The sequence below is a fragment of the Dromiciops gliroides genome, chromosome 2 (assembly GCF_019393635.1).
Source record: "Dromiciops gliroides isolate mDroGli1 chromosome 2, mDroGli1.pri, whole genome shotgun sequence".
Classification (NCBI taxonomy): domain Eukaryota; kingdom Metazoa; phylum Chordata; class Mammalia; order Microbiotheria; family Microbiotheriidae; genus Dromiciops; species Dromiciops gliroides.
This window is the reverse complement of record NC_057862.1, coordinates 173,306,805-173,327,954: the sequence shown is the minus strand read 5'-3', so window position 1 is coordinate 173,327,954 and position 21,150 is coordinate 173,306,805. Positions and strand designations below refer to the sequence as shown.

General features: G+C 36.9%; 1 non-coding gene across 1 annotated transcript; it reads left to right on the top strand.

The window, feature by feature from the left end:
* The first annotated feature begins 851 nt into the window (after positions 1–851).
* Positions 852–959, top strand: LOC122744815. The gene has a single exon (XR_006355158.1). It is a non-coding gene; the product is annotated as a U6 spliceosomal RNA (small nuclear RNA).
* The last annotated feature ends 20,191 nt before the right edge of the window (positions 960–21,150 follow it).

The following is a 21,150-nucleotide window of genomic DNA, read 5'->3' as shown; positions in this document are numbered from 1 at the left end:
GATGGGGTAGATTAATAGAATTCTGGGACATGAAGACTATAGATGAAGTTGTAAGCTCTTTCCTTTAACCTATTACCTTCCCATTGAGATATTAAAGGTGGCTCCAATGTCCCCCAAGAATCCAGAATTCAACGGTACAACAAATTTCTCCACCCTCTGATTATCACCAGGAGGAAGTGTGGATGTGATACATGTAAGAATGCTTGCCAAGTGGAAAATGATTTGTGGAAAAAGGGTTGACTTTTAGGGTGAGAGTAGGTAGCTGATAGGTTAAAAAGGTTTTTTACATTATTTACTATAAGTAAACCATTATATTTTCAACCATCTTCCTAGAGAGAAAGAATCTACTTTATATAATGAATCATACAGATCCTTGACCTGCAAATCATCCCCAAATGGGTGGCACCAATCATGTGTTCCTTATATGCCACCATGCTTATCCATATGGTATTCAAGACATCAGCCTGGACAACATCAAACTCTCACAGGTTAGCATTCACACTTGGGAACAAGGTATGAGGAACATATCTGGTATACAATTAGTATTGAATACTATAGTTGGCATTTGCAATGTAACACATGGCCCCTAATTTCAATGAGCTCAACTGACTGGCAGGGCATTTAGATGTCTGAAGTTGATGTCTCTTTGAAGACTACAGGAAAAAAAATTATATTTCTAATTTAAAAGCTCATCACGGGACAGCTAGGTGGAGCAGTGGATAAACATATACGTTCATTGGGATAAAGAAACTTAACTCATTCTTTAGGGAAGCAAAAGGGGAAGAGAAAGGGGGGTACTGATAGAAGGGAGGACAAAAGCAAGGGAGAAAAGGGTAAAGAAAAGAGAGGGGGTGCTCGCTTCAGCAGCACATATACTAAAATTGGAAACGATACAGAGAAGATTAGCATGGCCCCTGCGCAAGGATGACACGCAAATTCGTGAAGCATTCCATATTAAAAAAAAAAAAAAAGAGAGAGGGGGCGATAAAAAGGGAGGCAGATTGGGGGAGGCAGGGGTAAGAAGTAAACATCAGTGAGGAGGAATAGGTGGTGAAAAAAGCGTGAAAAGTACAAAGGGGGTAAATAGAATGGAGGGGGAATAGACAGTAATAATAACTGTGAATGTGAATGGGATGAACTCTGCTATAAAACGGAAGTGAACTGCAGAGTGGATTAAAGACCAGAAACCTACAATATGCTGTTTACAAGAAACACATTTGAAGCAGAGAGATACACACAGAGTAAGGTAAAGGGCTAGGCAGAACATTTTATGCTTCAGCTGAAGTAAAAAAAGCAGGGGTAGCAATCCTTATCTCAGACAAAGCACAGGGCAAAAATAGATCTATAAAAGAGATAGGAAGGAAATTACATCTTGCTAAAAGTTACTATAGATAATGAAGTAATATCAATATTAAATATGTATGTGCCAAGTGGTATAGCATCCAAGTTCTGAGAGGAGAAGTTAAATGAGTTACAAGAGGAATTAGACAGTAATACTATACTAGTGGGGGATCTGAATCTCCCCCTCTCAGAATTAGATAAATCTAGCCAAAAAATAAATAAGAAAGAAGTGAAAGAGGTGAAGAGATTACTAGAAAAGTTAGACATGATAGATTTCTGGAGAAAATTGAATGAGGATAGAAAGGAAAATACCTTTTTCTCAGCAGTACGTGGCACATTTTCAATGTATCAGGGCACAAAAACATCACAGTCAAATGTAGAAAGGAAGAAATAGTAAATGCATTCTTCTCAGATCATGATGCAAAAAAAATTACATGTAAGAAACAGCCAGGGAAAGTAGAATGAAAATAAATTGGAAACTAAATAATATCATTCTAAAGAATTAATGGGCCAAACAAGAAATCATAGAAACAATCAATAACTATATGCAAGAGAATGACAATAATGAGACAACATACAAAAATCTATGGGATACAGCCAAAGCAGTGCTTAGGGGAAAATTTATAGCTCTAAATGCTTATATGAATAAAAAAGAGAAAGAGGAGATTAATGAATTGGGCATACAACTTAAAAAGATAGAAAAAGAACAAATTAGAAATCCCCAATTAGACACTAAACTAGAGATCCTGAAAATTATAGGAGAAATTAATAAGATTGAAAGCAAAAAAAAAAACCTATAGAAGTAATCAATAAAACTAAGAGCTGGTTTTATGAAAAAAACAATAAAATAGATAAAATATTAGTTAATTTGAATTTTAAAAAAAAGAAAGAAGAAAACCAAATTACCAGTATCAAAAATGAAAAGGGTGATGTTACCACCAATGAAGTGGAAATTAAATCAATAATTGGGAATTATTTTGCCCAACTGTATGCCAAAAATTTGACAATCTAAATGAAATGGATGAATATTTACAAAAATACAAACTGCCCAGGTTAACTGAAGAGGAAATAAAATCCTTAAGTAAACCCATATAAGAAAAAGAAATTGAACAAACCATTAATGAACTCCCTAAGAAAAAATCCCCAGGCCAGATGGGTTTACGGGGGAATTTTACCAAACATTTAAAGAACAATTAATTCCAATATTATACAAAATTATTGGAAAAATAGGTGAAGAAGGAGTTCTACCAAATTTGTTTTATGACACAAATATGCTGATGATACCAAAACCAGACAAAACAAAAACAGAGTAAGAAAATTATAGACCAATTTCCCTAATGAATATTGATGCTGAAATCCTAAATAAGATATTAGCAAGGAGATTACAGTAAGTGATCACAGGATAATATGCTATGGCCAGGTGGAATTTATACCACGAATGCAGGACTGGATCATCATTAGGAAAACTATTAATGTAATCAACCACATCAATAAGAAAACAACCAAAATCATATGATTATCTCATAGATGCAGAGAAAGCTTTTGACAAAATACAGCACCCATTCTTAATAAAAACCCCTAGAGAGTTTAGGATAGGTGGAGCTTTCCTTAAAATAGATATAAATAAATAAAAATATAAAAAGAATAAACAGTATCTACCTAAAGCCATCAGCAAGTATTAAATGCAATGGAGATAAATTAGAGGCCTTCCCAATAAGATCAGGGGTGAAACAGGGAAGTCCATTATCACCCCTATTATTTAATATTGTCCTAGAAATGTTAGCTTTAGCAATCAGAGAAGAAAAAGGAATTAAAGGAATTAGAATAGGCAAGGAGGAAACAAAACTATCACTCTTTGCAGATGATATGATGGTATACTTAGAGAATCCTAGAAAATCAACTCAAAAATTACTTGAAATAATTAACAACTTTAGCAAAGTAGCAGGATATAAAATAAATCCACATAAATCATCAGCATTTCTATACATGACCAACAAAGTCCAGCAGCAAGAGATAGAAAGAGAAATTCCATTTAAAGTAATGGTAGATAATATAAAACACTTGGGAGTCTACTTGCTAAGACAAACCCAGGAACTCTATGTACACAACTACCAAACACTCTTCACACAAATCAAATCAGATCTAAATAATTGGAAAGATATCAATTAATTGCTCATGGATAGGCAGAGCTAATATAGTAAAAATGACAATACTGCCTAAATTAATTTATTTATTCAGTGCCATACCAATCAGACTACCTAAAAATTATTTTGTAGAGCTAGAAAAAATAATAACAAAATTCATCTGGAAAAACAAAAAATCAAGAATATCCAGGGAAATAATGAAAAAAACTTCACAGGAAGGTGGGTTAGCGGTACCAAACCTGGAGCTTTACTATAAAGTGGCAGTCATCAAAACTATCTGGTACTGGGTAAAAAATAGAGTGGTAGATCAATGGAATAGGCTAGGCTCAGGAAATGCAGTAGTAAATGACACTAGTAATGTAGTGTTTGATAAACCCAAAGATTCCAGCTTCTGGGATAGGAACTCAGTATTTGACAAAAACTGCCGGGAAAATGGGAAGATAGTATGGCAGAAAGTAGGCATAGACCAATATCTTACACCTTATACTGAAATAAGGTCAAAATGGATACACAATTTAGACATAAGAGGTGATACCATAGGTAAATTAGGAGAGAAAGGAATAGTATACCTTTCAGATCTTTGGAAAGGAAAGCAGTTTATGACCAAACAAGAGATAGAGCATATTATAAAATGTAAAATGGATGATTTTGATTAATTAAATTAAAACATTTTTATACAAACAGAAGCAATGCATCCAAAATTAGAAGGGAGGCAGAAAGCTGGGAAACAATTTTTATGGCCAGTACTTCTGATAAAGGCCTAATTTCTAAAATATATATGGAACTAAATCGAATTTATAAGAATCCAAGTCATTCCCCAATTGAGAAATGGTCAAAGGATATGAACAGGCAGTTTTCTGATGAAGAAACCAAAGCTACCTATTCCCATATGATAAAATGCTCTAAATCTCTAATGATTAGAGAGATGCAAATTAAAACAACTCTGAGGTACCACCTGACACCTATCAGATTGGCTAAAATGACAACAAAGGAAAATAATAAATGTTGGAGAAGCTGTGGGAAAATTGGAACACTAATGAATTGTTGGTGGAACTGTGAACTGATCCAACAATTCTGGAGAGCAATTTGGAATTATGCCCAAAGGGCGATAAAGCTGTGCATACCCTTTGACCCAGCAATACCACTTTTGGGTCTTTTGCCCAAAGAAATCATGGAAAGGGGAAAGGGACCCACATGTACAAAAATATTTATAGCTGCTCTTTATGTGGTGGCAATGAATTGGAAGTTGAGTGGATGTCCATCAATCGGGGAATGGCTGGGCAAGTTGTGGTATATGAATACAATGGAATACTATTGTGCTGTAAGAAACGATGAGCAGGAGGTGTTCATAGAAACCTGGAGGGTCTTGCGTGAGCTGATAATGAGTGAGATGAGCAGAACTAGAAGAACATTGTACACAGTATCATCAACATTTTGTGTTGACCTATTGTGATGTACTATAGTGCATCTTCTCACCAATGCAATGGTACAGAAGGGTTCCAGGGAATATATGATGGAGGAGGATCTCCATTCTAGGGGAAAAAATAACTGTGGAGTATAGATGCTGAAATAACCATACTATTTCTTTAGTTTTTGGTGCTGACAGTTTTCTATTTTGAGGTTTTTTGTTATTGCTCTGATTTTTTCTCTTATAACATGACTAATGCAGAAATGTTTAATGTTATTATGTGTATATGTGATATTATATATATATATATATATATATAAAACCTATATCAGATTACCTGCTGTTTAGGGAGGGGGGAGGGAGGGGGGAGGGAGGAGAAAAATCTGAAATTGGAAAGTTTTTATAAACAAAAGTTGAGAACTATCTTTACATGTAATGAGAAAAAATACTTTATTAATTAAAAAATATATTTAAGAACTTTCTGCATATATGGGTATGATACTTAAAATGGGTATTCTTTTCCAAAAACTAGGCTTTCATACATGGCAAGGAAGATATGAGTATTTAGTGTTTAAAAATTAAACTTCACTATTATATGTGAATTAATAATAATATCACTGTTGTAGCTCCAAAGAGTAAAGGACCAAAGAGCAGTAGCTAGATAGAGAATCAGCTTCTCCCTAATTAAAGAAAAGTTAGATGGCAAATCTGGAACATACCTACATCTGTCTCTCTCTCTGTCTCTCTCTGTCTCTCTGTCTCCTTACAAAATCCACAACTATTCAAAAGACATAGTTTTAGGAAAATAATGTATATAAAAAGTATTATAGCAACAATGGAGTTGCCTTGCATTGATTACAATGGTTATAGTCAAAAAGAATTATAGGCTATCTCCCAACATCTGTTGAAGAGATTGAAGAAGTAAAGAAATGTTAGGAAGATCCTGGCAAGGTCACAAAACTAAGTCAGTACATACCTTGAAACTCCATGACTTTGACCAAAAAGGTGAACACAGAGGAGGATGCTGGAAACTATATCTTAGTAATTACACTAAGTTCTGAGACACTACAAAGTCTCCTTACAAAATCCACAACTATTCAAAAGACATAGTTTTAGGAAAATAATGTATATAAAAATTATTATAGCAACAATGGAGTTGACTTAGAAATCACGAAACATAGGTATAAGTGCTACCCTTAACACATGCTGTGTGTCCACATGGGCACATGACTTCTCTTCTCTATAGGCCAAAAGTCCTTTTACATTACAGATTTTAGGTTATACAACAGTTGCTTAATGCATTGGAGAGGGGACTTTCTGAACCAAAGAAATTACAGATACATACAAAATAGTAATTCTAACAACAAGGATGTACGTTATAGTATTTTAAAAGTTTTTCAAACCACTTTTCCCCACTTAACAGATGAGGAAAGTTAATAAAAGAGCAGTTAAATGTAATTGTCAGAGATGAAATATGGATTTACAGTCATTGAGTTGATCTGTCTTTATTTATGAACATATATCTTGGATATATGCTATAGAGAGAGTCCTCTGTGAATGGACTATAGATATACCCAAATAGGCCAAGGTAACCTGGCTTTCTTTTAAGGTGCAACTATGAGGAGAGGAACTAATCCAAGTCCCTCAAGGTCTCAGGTTACCAAACTATACTACTGTATCAAAATCATGCCCGGGACATCAGAACTGGAGTTATATAAGTTGTTAAAGATGGCCATGCTAAGTCATCAGTATTTGGTATATCCCAGTCAAGGTCCAAGTTGATATGGTACAATTAGGAGTGGGAGGTGGTGCTCCAGAATGGTCTGAAGTGATGGTTACCAAGAAGTCTGGCATAGGAGCCCAAGATGAGTTCATATGTGTGAGAAAATAATTATTAATAATAGATTTCTGGGAGAAATCCAGAAGTTGCTCTTCCCCATCTCTCCCCTGCTGGAGAGAAGCCTGTAGCTTAACAAAAGGAATGCAGATTGACCTTCCTGACATCCTAAAGGAAGTTAACTCACCTTGGCTACCCCACAAGACATGTCAATCAATGGAATTGAATGATACTGGCCAATTGGCTTGGATCAATATGCAACAATCCACCTCTATGTGAGAGAGGATAAAAATCCTTGAGGAGAGGGGGGTGGGTCCTCTTCTTGCCACACCTCTCCCTAATACTGACTTAACTTACACTTACCTTACCCTGGGGCTGGCTCTTCCCAGCCCCCCTCCCACCTCCTGGGATTGTACGCTGGGTTTACACACGGTCAAATAAATAATAAACGCTTGCTGCCTAAACTGGTGCAATAGCCTCTAATTTATAAGTAGCAATACATTAGCAACCCCTTCTAAGTTCCCTAATAACTTAGAAAAGAGACAAGCTTCCCCCCAATATTTCAAATGACACATATGTATGAGAAAGGACCAATGAAAAACTGACTATTGTCAGTAAGGCAAGGTATTTGTCAGATTGCCTGCAGTGGAGGAAAGTATAAGGTAAGCAGTGATTACAATACTGATGAAATATAATACAAATAGTCAAAGACTTTGAAAAATGGAGAGCAGTGACCTAGAGAGGAAGGTCTGTGAGTCAGATGAAACCCTACATCCTTAATCTTATCTATTCTAGTTCTATACCTTTTCTTCAAAAGAAAATATTTTCCACATATATTTATATGTGATTTTTATCTTTTAATACTCTCCTAAAACTTTTGCTGTCAAGGACTGTCACAAATATAACCATTAATATTTTTATTGAAACAATTCCATGATAATCTTGGAAGTATGCGGATTTGAAATATTGGGGACAGAAATGGGAGCTTTTTGCTTTAGAAATCTCACATCTCATGGCATGAGAGATCCTGTCTGTGAGTCTTTAAGGCAAAATTTAAATCCCACTTAGATCACTAGGATTTCACCTAGACAGGTTTCATAGATAGTTTATGTGGTTGGAAAGAAATGAGAAAGATGAGCACCTGAACAGGCTAGATACTGATTGCTAGGGCTATGGCTCCCATTAGTGCATACTATCCCCAGTATTTAGGCTCTGAGTTCATCCCACAAATCTAAATTATAACAATGAAAGACCTGAAAGAAGTGTGTTCATCAGTGCTTTTTGGAAAATGGAAAATCCCCTTTGATAATTTACAGGATAAGTGGTTGGTAAAGACAATCCTTCGTAAAAAAAACAAAACAAAACAAAACAAAAAAAACATAAGTTGGTCTAGCCAAGTTAAGTATCTGGGATAAATATGGTCAGGACTAGCTCTAGGCAAAATTGGGTTGCTACCATCTGACTGCTGCCCTTTACTACTTTTATTCTTCCTACTGATACCTATTTCCCCTACCTCTCAGGTGTTGTGTTTTGTTTTATGAGAAGTGTTTTATAAACCAAAAAAATGCTGTGTAAATTGAGTTGTTAAGAATCCACTTTTGACTAGATGTAAAATAAATCCTTGACTTGTGAGTCCATTGTATTAATTCCTTCATACTTTTGGTTCCATTCTAACAGTATGGGTGTCATAGCCTCTGACTTTCAAGAGTCTAAGGGATACTGGCAAAGGCATCGTTATTGTTGTTCTTTGTCCTTAATTCTCAAAGAGGACCGTGAGGTTGAGAAGTAATTTAAGTGAGAGGGCTGTGCAAAGTGACCAGCCTCACTCCTCAAGAACCGTCTAGGTCCAATGACAATATATACATCAGGATGACTGGAGATGGCCCCGAATATTTGGGGCAATCAGGATTAAGTGACTTGCCCAGGGTCACACAGCTAGTAAGTGTCAAGTGTCTCAGTCTGGATTTGAACTCAGGTCCTCCTGACTCCAGGGGCAGTACTCTACACACTGTGCCACCTAGAAAAGGCATACCTAAGAGAATAGGGAAGAACTCAGAAAGGCATCATCAAATACATAGTAGTCAGTGACAATAATACCCAATAGACATTCTCTAAATCTTTTGGTTTAGCATGTGCCTGGAGGTATCTAGAAGCTTACAGTTCAAATCAGCTGCAAACTCTCCCCAGAGATATTTACTACTCAGGGGAATGTAAATAGAGACACATGGTAGAATGCTACCCAGAGTTCCCTAGCTCTGATTTCTCATAACATAGCTCTGTAATATGAAAAGCAGTTTAGAAACACCAACTCAAAAGTCCAGGCTACCCTTCCTGTTACAGTATGGCAAAAGCAAACTGGAGTTGGGGATGTTTTTTAATAGTTGTGTTTCAATATAATTGCTTTCCACTGTTATCTTATGTTTTTTGTTGTTGTTGTAGTTTTATGAATTTACAACTACTATTCTGAAAAAGGATCCATAGACTTTGCCAGATTGCCTAAGGGGTCCATAACAGAAATAAAGGTTAAGAACCCCTCACAAGAGGGAACATCCAAGTTCAGTGGAGACTAACTAAGGTCTCTGAATGATTAGATACAGATGAGACCTTCCTGATTCACAGAACAATTGCCCTGCCTTCCTGGTTGTAACACTCATGCATTTTTAATGTTCAGGGAGAAAAGAAAAAAAATAAGCTAGAAGTAAATTGTGTAAAGGACTGGTTCAAGTTGAAAAATGCTGAGAATCAGTACATGTTCCCAAGGAAACTCCATTATTCACTAATGTCTATATCTGTAGGGAGTAGGAATGAGAGAAGTGGTGAATGATATGTAAGTGGGATTGATAAGCACTTTTTTTTCTAGTTGGATACAATCTCGAGCATTTGCCCAGTAGCATGTGTATTTGTTCCTTTCTGCTTGGTTACAAAGGAGAAGGGAAAAAGGAAGGGAAAGAGTGGCATTTGGAGTCAGATTATGTGGATTCCAATTCTGGCTCTGCTACTTTATTTACTACCCATGTGACCTTGGGTAAGTAGCTTAACCTTTCTAGCACTCAATTTCTTCACTTATAAAATTGGGAGGTGGTGAGTTTGAATGAGAGAGCCCTTAAAGTTCTTTCCAGCCCTAAATCTGTGACCCTGTGAAAATGTAAGGTGGAAATGGGGATTTGGAGATTATGTCATAGAGCATAGGGAACTGGATGATAGCAAGACAGGTGTCCCATCAATTCACTGGATGAGTAATTAGAGCTAACAAAGGAAGCACATTGAGATTTTCTTTCTGATAAACTGCAAACAAAAAGCCTTTAAAGCTGCCTTAAAACCTCCAAGCCAGAAGGAACCAGACCAACACACTTGGTGTAGTGAAAGGACTGGTGGACTAGGAATCGGAGAAAGACTTTTGTTCGTGGAATCAGAGCATCTTATTTTCAATTTCCAATTCTTTGTGACCTCGGGTGAATCACTCCATCCCCTCCCCTTTAGCTGAGGCCAGGGACTATTATGATTTTGTCTTTGTATCCCAATGTAGTAACTGGCACGAGGGAGGTACCTAAGAAATGCTTCTTCATTGAATGGTTTATTTATCCAGACCTTCAGGGGTAAGCAGTTGACCTAAATAATTTTAGGTCCCTTCCAGATCTAACAATCAATGAATACACAAAGCTAGAGAGAGAGTAAAATAGGCAAAACGGATGAGGTTTCATGAAACTGTTACATGGACAAGACACTCCAGCTCACAGCTCCTGGCATTTTTTCTGGCTGTCTTCCTTGCCTAAATGCTCTCCTTCCTCATCTCTGCCTACTTACTTCACTGACTCCCTTTAAGTGTCAAATAAAATGATACCTTCTAAAATAAGCCTTTCCTGACCTTCTTTAATTTGAATTCCTCTTCTCTCCTGATTATTTTCTATTTATCTTGTAAATAGCTCAATTGTATATGTTTGTTTAGTCTCCCCTATTGGATTGTGTTCCTTCATAGCACACTACCCTTTGCCTTTTTTTACCCAGGGCATAGAGTAGGTGATTAATAAATATCTGGCACATAGCAAGTGCTTAATAAAGGCTTATTGATTGATTCACAAAGCCATGAATAAGCACAAAGCTTAGAAGCCTACTGGCACCAAAAGAACCAGTGTAAAGAGATTTAGAATTTGCCATAAAGCAATAAAGTACCAAATCCCAGAGTCACAGAGAAGGTCCTCTAGGCCAGTGCTATCAGATTCAAACAAAAACAGGGTCCCTAAAGCCTACACAAGTATCCCTGAAGGCCATATATTGACTTAGAACACCACATATAAACATTATCTATCTTCTGTTGGATTTTTTTTATTTTATTAAATATTTCCCAATAACATTCTTATCCGACCTGGTGTTTGACACCTCTATCTAGGCAATGATTATCCCAGGTTGAAGGTGTTTTCTGAGTCCCTACAGTTCTTAAAATCATAATTCATAGGCCTCTACCAATTGGTTTAATTTTAGTAGTTAATCAGAGAACACAATTAATTTGAAGAAAAACATTAAATGAGAGTCATGTTTTTGTTGTTGTTGTTTTTTAAAGAAGCAACAAAACATTTCTCCCACGAACTTGGGGTATACATTCCAGATAAGTATGTGTTTGCAATATGTGTATGCATATGCAAATAGATACATATATGTATCTATTTAAAGGTATGCACATATATGTATAAGTGTGCACATATGTTTATATGTATACATTGAAGTATATGCTCCATACATATAGATGTATGTGTGAGTGTGTGTGTGTGTATACATAAATTTATAAATTGTAAGAGTACAAACACAAAGGGAACATGCATCGCCACTGCCTATATATTGTAGAAAACATACATAGCCAAGGTGCATGCTTGAAAGCATGCATCTTTTTGTTTGTCCATTTTTGAAGAAAACCAACGACATGCAGGTGATATCTTGACTTGTATGGCAATTGGCTTTAAGTGAAGCAGAATTGCAGTAAGTTATTAGCCTCACTCTCTCCTCCAAAGTCATCTAAGTCTAGTGGCAAGACAAATTATGAATGACTGTAGATATCCTGGGATGCAGTGGATAACTTTGGCATCTTTAGTGTCTGACCAAGCTTTAAGCATTCCATAGCATCTGCTTCAGCCACCTGCATGGCCATTGGAACAAATTGTTCTCATCCACTCATTCTTCCAGGAAAAGTCTTCATATGCTTGGGAAAATATCCCCTAACTCATCAATAGGTTTGAGGTCTTTCAGTTACCGTCAACCTGGTTTAGCCTGTGTTTCTTAAATTATTGCTATTCAACTGTACTTTCTAAAATTTTTGTTATTTATATAGTAATATACATTTATATAATAATGGCTATTGCAGCCATTTTGGCAGTGAGTTTTTATTATTAATTAATATTAAATATTAGTAAAGAATTGACCGAGTGACAGGTAACCCAAGCAGAAAAGCCCCAGCACCATGTTGTCTCTCAGAAAGCACATGGCCTACTAACCAAACCTGTCCTAAGAGTGCACATTAAGTGACAGTGGGTCCAGGAAGCCAAGAATGCCAAGAAGATCAAGCCCCTTGTGTGGTGTTAGCTTTTTTTCTTCTTTTGATAGAGGTGGGTCACTATACATTGATCAAAGCTAGTTGGTTAGCATCATTCAATTCTATTGGTTGATATGACTTGGTCCAACTTAAAATGAGCTCTACATATGACATCATGGCCTAATGGGAGAGACCCCCTGAGGGTCAAAGGCAAAATCCAAATAGGTATGGTATAATCCCATCAGTTCACTGAGCTGTACAAGAGTCTATCTCCATTCCTATTGTATACCTGGGGCTGGCCCTGAACAAGATGAAAACTTCCTCCTAAGAATTCAATTTTCTGGGGTGAGGGGGAGAAAGCAACTAACCTAAACTCTGGGTTCCCCCAAGAAATCTATTATTAATAATTATTTTCTCACAAGCCCATTTGCTTTACTAGGGTGTGGCCACTGAGCATGCTACATACAGCTTCTTGGAGCCACAGGCAAGAGTTGGATGAATCGAACAACTACAGATGGATGTGCAGCCCTGAAAAGGGTTCAGGAAGCCTTCACACCAGAAATGTTAGTCCTCCTGAACACAAAACATACACCTGTTGAGCTCTACAGTAATAAGGAAGGTAGGAGAGGGAAAGGCTTTAGGAAGAAAGATAGTAAGTTCTGTTTTGGATATATTGAGTTTAATATGTTTACTAGGCATCCAGTTTGAGATGTCTGAAAGGTCGTTTTAGATACAAAACTGGAGATCAGCAGAAAGATTAGGGCAGGAAAGGTAAATTTAACAATTGCCAGTATAAGGGGGCAGGTAGGTGGCAAAGTGGATAAAGCATGGGCCCTGGATTCAGGAGGACCTGAGTTCAAATTCAGCCTCAGACACTTGACACTTGCCACCTGTGTGACCCTGGGCAACTCCCAGGACTAGTTCTGAAAACAGTTACATAAAAAATATGAAGTTTGGTACAGTGTCCCCATCACCCTGGGAGCAAAGCCTCACTTTAACATAGAGTTAGAAGTCAAAAAATAAGCTCAGAAAATGAGCAAAGAAGAAAAAAAAAAGATCCTCACCTTAAAATGTTACTATGATGACAAGGAATATCAAAACACAAACTCAGAAGAACACAACAAAGTCAAAATTGCTACATTCAGAGCCTCGAAGGGATGGGGGCATATATAGGAAAATATGTGGCCAGGATGCAAATAGGAAAGAGTAACTCACACTTCTAATGCTACAAGGATACTGCTGTCTTTTAGTGATGTCATCACACTTCTCCCTCTTTCCTGATGATGTTCTGATACCTGCTGGATGTTTCTTTGCTATAATTTCCTCTAGTTCTTCTGGGTACCTTTTTTATTGGATGCTGCTCAAGCTTCTGGTTCAGCTGAAATCCTTGGCTATCTCTACCAGGGAAAAGCACAAAATGCCATGCTCTTCCAGATTAAGTAAAACACATAAGATTTTCTTAACTTTTCCAAAAAAGGAAGAGACCCTTGTCTGGGAACTGAAAAAAAAAAGCCTTCCCTCTGCAGCTCAATAACTGAGGCCTATGCCTCAGTCCCAGCTGCCAAACTCTTAAGGAGGGGAAAAAGTGTATCCCCTCAATAAGCTATTGACATCAGACTTCATTTTTAATTTGAACTTCTTTTCCTGGTCTACATACATGAGTCTCTCTATCAGAGACATCACACCAGTTTTTGGTGAGGATATATTTAATAGTTATTTGACTAATAAGAACCAAATATTTCTCACATTTGAGGTTCACTAATTTCTTAACCCTAAGTCTCTTTTGTTCTCCCACATAAATGAGTGGATAAGAAAAAGGTACAGAGACAAACTAAGCCCAAGAGTCAAAGTCATTATCTTTTCTATATACTTAAACATACTCCTTGTCTTTTTATAAGCATATATACCCAACCGAAAAGTAAGGGGCTTTAAGGTATCCCTTTATAACACAACAGAGTAAAGCCCAAGTGAGTCGAATGAAAACTTGTAACAATTAAGTGGGGAAAAGAAATCCAAACCTACTGATCTGTCCTTGTATGTCTCTGAATCTTATTGTATAATATAACACTAAATTAGCTGATTGTGGTTAAAGCCAGCCTTTCCAGGGATTTTTGTAATTTAAAGGGAAATGTGGGGGAAGGGAGATATAATTTATTCAGTGCCTACTCTGTAGTCTGAAATATGTTAAGTGCTTTCCACCTATTATCTCATTGGAGTTCCCCTAAAACATCTTATAGAAGACCCAAAAAGCTTTCAAGCACCAAAGAAATGATTATAATGGTGAAATCTCAGGCACCTGGCCAAACAGACTATTGGTCACATTAATAGATTATATTATCCATTTTGCAAGTGAAAAAATTAAGTGCATAAATGTAAGATGCTTCTCCAGGTCATTTTAATGGTAATTAGCACATCCAAATAAAGCTTGTCCTGGGTCAGATAATATAGTAGCACTAGACAATAATAAAATTAAAGCCCTAAATACAAGTAGCTATGGTGCAGAGAACAATGACTCAGATGTATAAAAATATAAAGAGATATAACTTATTTTTTAAATTGTTTTATTTTCTTTCCCATGCCTATTCCTGGCATATGCATTATGGTGAAATTTGTTAAAGATATAAATGAAACTAATTCCCACTGATATTTCTCAGTGAACTAAAGGAGTTCTTGAAAGAAGACAACTCCACAGGGCATAACTTCTCTTATTTTGAATGGGAATTTACAATATGTTATAGTGACCATTTAAATCTTCCACTGAAACCCTCCCCCCCCTTGCCTCATTATACAGGATGAGTCAAAAGTCATGAAAGGGTTGCAATATCTAATACCTCCTTTATTTTGTGTTTTTCATTAGCAATACTATAGCATCATATACAGTATATATAGGGCATGAATTTACATTATATGTGAAAAATGGAATCTCCTAAATGGCAAAAAATAAAGAAAAGATAATTTTCAAAAAGTCATTTAAACATCATTACTTTTGACCCACCTTGTAGTATAGCATGGGTTCTCAAAGGTTATACCAGACGAAAACTGGGCTGGTCCTGCCAACCTAGAAAGGCTTTCAGTATGGATCCATCAATGAATGCAAACTGCGTTGTCTGAAAACTGGTCTAGCTAAATACAATAGAACTCATCTTACAGTTAGACTGTGGGTAATGATTTTTTTTTTTTGCCTTCAAAAACTCAGGCAGACCAACTACAAAGGAACAAAGGGGGTCATGACCTGTATAACTGAAGGGAGTATACCCACATAGTAAATCACAGTTCCTTGACCTATTGAAATAAATATGATTTTAAAAGAAGACACAAAACAATGTGTAACATATAAATAGCACTGGATGTTAAAAGGTCAGATTAGCAGAGTTCTAGCTCTTCACCTATGACAGCAGTGGTCTCATTTTATCACCTGCAAAAAAAGAGAAGATAACAGAATTTTACAACTGAAAGGGGGTTTTAACTCAAAGTTGGAGGCTCCAGAGTACATGGTCATATAAGAGAAATATCAAAGAATTTGATTTCAGAAGACCTGTGTTCCAAACCTACTTCTTTCCCTTTACCCTGTGTAAGCTTGAATACATTCTTTCATGTCTCTCTGCCTCAGTTTCCTCATCTTTTCAATGAGAGGGGTTTGGAATAGATGACCTCTGAGTTCGCTTCTGGTTCTAGCTCACTGATGCTATGATTTGTAAAATTAGGGACTTGAAGAACTCTTAGAGCTCTACATTTATGATTATCCAGGCCAACTCTCATATCTTATGGGTGAAGAAACACTCTCAATGTTAAAGTGGCTTGCCCAAAAGACCATAGTTAATAATTGGCCTGTAGGCACTAGAGTCTAGTTCTTCTGGTATTCATTCCACATTCTTTCCATTTCACCACAATAATACCCTAGCTAACTCACAGGTTGGTTGTGAGAACCAACTATTGTAATGTATATGAAAGCACTTAGTAACTATAAAGTTCAACAATGATAATATAAGTGGTATTTTTCATTAGACTCAGAATTTTGTTTGTTTAGGGAACACTGTTTGCAGAAACACTTTCAACCAAAGGAGATTGCCAACTGTTCTATAGCTTAGTTCCTTGACTGGGGACCCCTAGAGGTTTCTTTTTTTTCCTGGGGCCACATAGCTATGATATGTCAGATATAAGACTCAGGTCTTCCTGACTCTGAGACCGGTTGTTTATATACCATGTTATCATACTACGAGTAACAACAAGGATTAAGAAGTCAAACCCAACCAGTTGTCCGTGTGTTAGAAAAGAGGCAGGGATGGTACTGCTAAACTAAGACAATGTCAGACATTGTGATGTGCAGTGGAGGTTCATTTGTCATAAGACCAGTAAAGGATCTAAGGAGACCTGACAGCAAATGTGGAAAAAAAAAAAAAAACAGGTTGGATGCTATTGATACAATTGATTGGGTTAACACCTGCATTAGAAGAATGCAAATTCCCAAAATAAACGGTGTTGCAGTGATATTGGCTTGTCCTACTCAGAAGCATCATGATAATCATATTGACAACAGAAGACAACAAAGAACATGGTGTTTCTTTATGTTCCTGTACCATAAGGCAACATGTACCAATTTAAACTTGTTGGAAATCCATCAGTGAAGATGGCACTGATCCCTGAAGAAAACACACCACAGATGTGAAATGGGCTAAATCTCAGGTCCTAATCATAAAAGAACATACAGGCAGCCAGTACAGTGAAATTATAAGAAATAACAATTGATGGTTCTTAAAAGGCAGCAGCTAGGGGCGGAGCCAAGATGGCAGAGAGGAAGCAGCAAGCTGCCTGAGCTCTCCTTCTGTTCCCTCAAAACGAACATTAAATCAAGCCTCTGGACGGATTCTGAAACTACAGAACCTGCAAAGAGACAGAGAGACACAGTCCTCCAACCAGAGATAATTTAGAAGACTTCAGGAAAAGGTCGGTCTGACTCGGGCAAAAGGGAGGCCCAGTGCAGGGCAGCAACCCAGCGCCGAGGGGGTCGGGGCAAGTCAGCAGGAGCTGCGGGCCATAGCCGAACAACTGAGGCTCCCAGAACCTGGTCCAAAAATCTGGTGGCCAAGAATGACAGTAGAAAAACCTACCTGCACCGGCCGAGAGGGCCACGAAAGGCGGGATCAGACGCCGGGGTCTGGCGTCTGGCTGGCCTAGCACAATCAGACAGGAAGTGCAGGGCGGGGGATCTCCACACACCATAAAGGTCTCACAGTAAAAGCCCGGTCACACAGCACCTATACACCTGCACAAGAAGCCCAAAACAGGGACCCTGGTGCCCCCAGAGCAGACCTCAACTTAAAGAATAAATAAATAGGCTGCAATAATGAGTAAGAAGCAAAAAAGAGCCCTCTCCATTGAGAGCTTCTGTATCAATAGGGAAGAAGCCAACACAAACTCAGATGAGGACAATAGCCTCAAATTGGCTACATCTGAAGCCTCACAAGGGAAGGTGAATTGGTCGCAAGAACAAAAAGCCTTCCTGGAAGAGCTCAAAAAGGATTTTAAAAATCAATTGCAAGAGGTAGAAGAAAAAATGGGGAAAGAAATGAAAGCAAAACAAAAAAACTATGAAAAAAGAATCAGCAGCTTGGAAAAGGAAGCTGAAGAAAACAAAGCCTTAAAAAATTCATTTCGCCAAATGGAAAAAAAGCTGCATAATCTCACTGAAGAAAACAATACCTAAAAAATTCACTTGGCCAAATGGAAAAAAAGGTGCATAATCTCACTGAAGAAAACAATACCTTAAAAAATTCACTTAGCCAAATGGAAAAAAAAGGTGCATAATCTCACTGAAGAAAACAATGCCTTAAAAATTAAAGTGGGACAGTTGGAAGATAAGGAATCCATGAGACACCAAGAATCAGTCAAGCAGAATAAAAAAAATGAAAAAATAGAAGAAAATGTGAAATACCTCATTGGAAAGACAACTGATCTAGAAAACAGATCGAGGAGAGACAATTTGAGAATCATTGGACTGCCTGAAAGCCATGACCAGAAAAAGAATCTAGACACCATATTCCAGGAAATTATTAAGGAGAACTGCCCTGATATCATAGAATCAGAGGATAAAATCATCATTGAAAGAATCCACCGATCACCTCCTGAAAGAGACCCCAAAAGGAAAACTCCAAGGAATATTGTAGCCAAATTCCAGAATTATCAGGTGAAGGAGAAAATACTCCAAGCAGCCAGAAAGAAGCAATTTAAATATCATGGAGCCACAGTCAGGATTGCGCAGGACCTGGCAGCTTCAACATTAAAGGACCGCAAGGCTTGGAATATGATATTCCGGAAAGCAAAGGAGCTTGGATTGCAGCCAAGAATCTATTACCCAGCAAAAATGTGCATTTTCTTTCAGGGGAAAAGATGGACATTTAATGACATTGGGGACTTTCAATCTTTCCTGGTGAAAAGACCAGAACTGAATAGAAAATTTGATCTCAACATACAAGACTCAAGAGAAGTTTAAAAAGGTAAACAGAGGGGAAAAAAAAAGTTACCCTATTAGGTTAAACTGTTTATATCTCTACACAGGAAGATAATACTCATAACTCTTAAGAATTGTAAATGTATTTGGGCAGAGAGAAGGACTTTATATAGAGGGTATAAATATAAATTGTCTTTGATGTGATGATACAAAAGAATTAAGGGGATAAAAAGGGAGTCTATGGGGAGGAGAGGAAAGGGGAGGTGGAAGGGGATGAATTATATCATATGAAGAGGTGGAAAAAAACCTATTACAATAGAGGGAAAGAAAGGAGGGGGGAACATGGTTTCAACCCTATTCTCATTAGATTTGACTCAAAGAGGGAATAACATATACGTTCATTGGGATAAAGAAACTTAACTCATTCTTTAGGGAAACAAAAGGGGAAGGGAAAGGGGGGGACTGATAGAAGGGAGGACAAAAGCAAGGGAGAAAAGGGTAAAGAAAAGCGAGGGGGTCGATAAAAAGGGAGGGCAGACTGGGGGAGGCAGGGGTAAGAAGTAAAACGTCGGTGAGGAGGAATAGGGTGAAAGAAGGGGGGAAAAGTACAAAGGGGGTAAATAGAATGGAGGGGAATAGACAGTCAGTAATAATAACTGTGAATGTGAATGGGATGAACTCTGCTATAAAACGGAAGTGAATTGCAGAGTGGATTAAAAACCAGAACCCTACAATATGCTGTTTACAAGAAACACATTTGAAGCAGAGAGATACACACAGAGTAAAGGTAAAAGGCTGGAGCAGAATATATTATGCCTCAGCTAAAGTAAAAAAGGCAGGGGTAGCAATCCTTATCTCAGACAAAGTGCAGGCAAAAATAGATCTCATTAAAAGAGATAAGGAAGGAAATTACATCTTACTTAAAGGTACTATAGATAATGAAGTAATATCAATATTAAATATGTATGCACCAAGTGGTATAGCATCCAAGTTCTTAGAGGAGAAGTTAAATGAGTTACAAGAGGAATTAGATAGTAATACTATACTAGTGGGGGATCTGAATCTCCCCCTCTCAGAATTAGATAAATCTAGCCAAAAAATAAATAAGAAAGAAGTGAAAGAGGTGAATAGATTACTAGAAAAGTTAGACATGATAGATGTCTGGAGAAAATTGAATGGGGATAGAAAGGAATATACCTTTTTCTCAGCAGTACATGGCACATTTTCAAAAATTGACCATGTATTAGGGCACAAAAACATCATAGTCAAATGTAGAAAGGCAGAAATAGTAAACGCATCCTTCTCAGATCATGATGCAATAAAAATTACATGTAAGAAAGAGCCAGGGAAAAGTAGAATGAAAATCAATTGGAAACTAAATAATTTCATTCTAAAGAATGAATGGGCCAAACAAGAAATCATAGAAACAATCAATAACTTTATCCAAGAGAATGACAATAATGAGCAACATACCAAAATCTATGGGATGCAGCCAAAGCAGTGCTTAGGGGAAAATTTATAGCTCTAAATGCTTACATGAATAAAAAAGAGAAAGAGGAGATTAATGAATTGGGCATGCAACTTAAAAAGTTAGTAAAAGAACAAATTAGAAATCCCCAATTAGACACTAAATTAGAGATCCTGAAAATTAAAGGAGAAATTAATAAGATTGAAAGCAAAAAAACTATAGAATTAATCAATAAAACTAAGAGCTGGTTTTATGAAAAAACCAATAAAATAGATAAAATATTGGTTAATTTGATTAAAAAAAAGAAAGAAGAAAACCAAATTACCAGTATCAAAAATGAAAAGGGTGATGTTACCACCAATGAAGTGGAAATTAAAGCAATAATTAGGAAATATTTTGCCCAACTGTATGCCAATAAATTTGACAATCTAAATGAAATGGATGAATATTTACAAAGATACAAACTGCCCAGGTTAACTGAAGAGGAAATAAAATCCTTAAATGAACCCATATTAGAAAAAGAAATTGAACAAGCTATTAATGAACTCCCTAAGAAAAAATCCCCAGGGCCAGATGGGTTTACGGGGGAATTTTACCAAACATTTAAAGAACAATTAATTCCAATATTATACAAATTATTTGGAAAAATAGGTGAAGAAGGAGTTCTACCAAATTCGTTTTATGACACAAATATGGTGGTGATACCAAAACCAGGCAAAGCAAAAACAGAGAAAGAAAATTATAGACCAATTTCCCTAATGAATATTGATGCTAAAATCTTAAATAAGATATTAGCAAGGAGATTACAGCAAGTGATCACCAGGATAATACACTATGACCAGGTGGGATTTATACCAGGAATGCAGGGCTGGTTCAACATTAGGAAAACTATTAACATAATCAACCACATCAATAAGGAAACCAACCAAAATCATATGATTATCTCAATAGATGCAGAGAAAGCTTTTGACAAAGTACAGCAC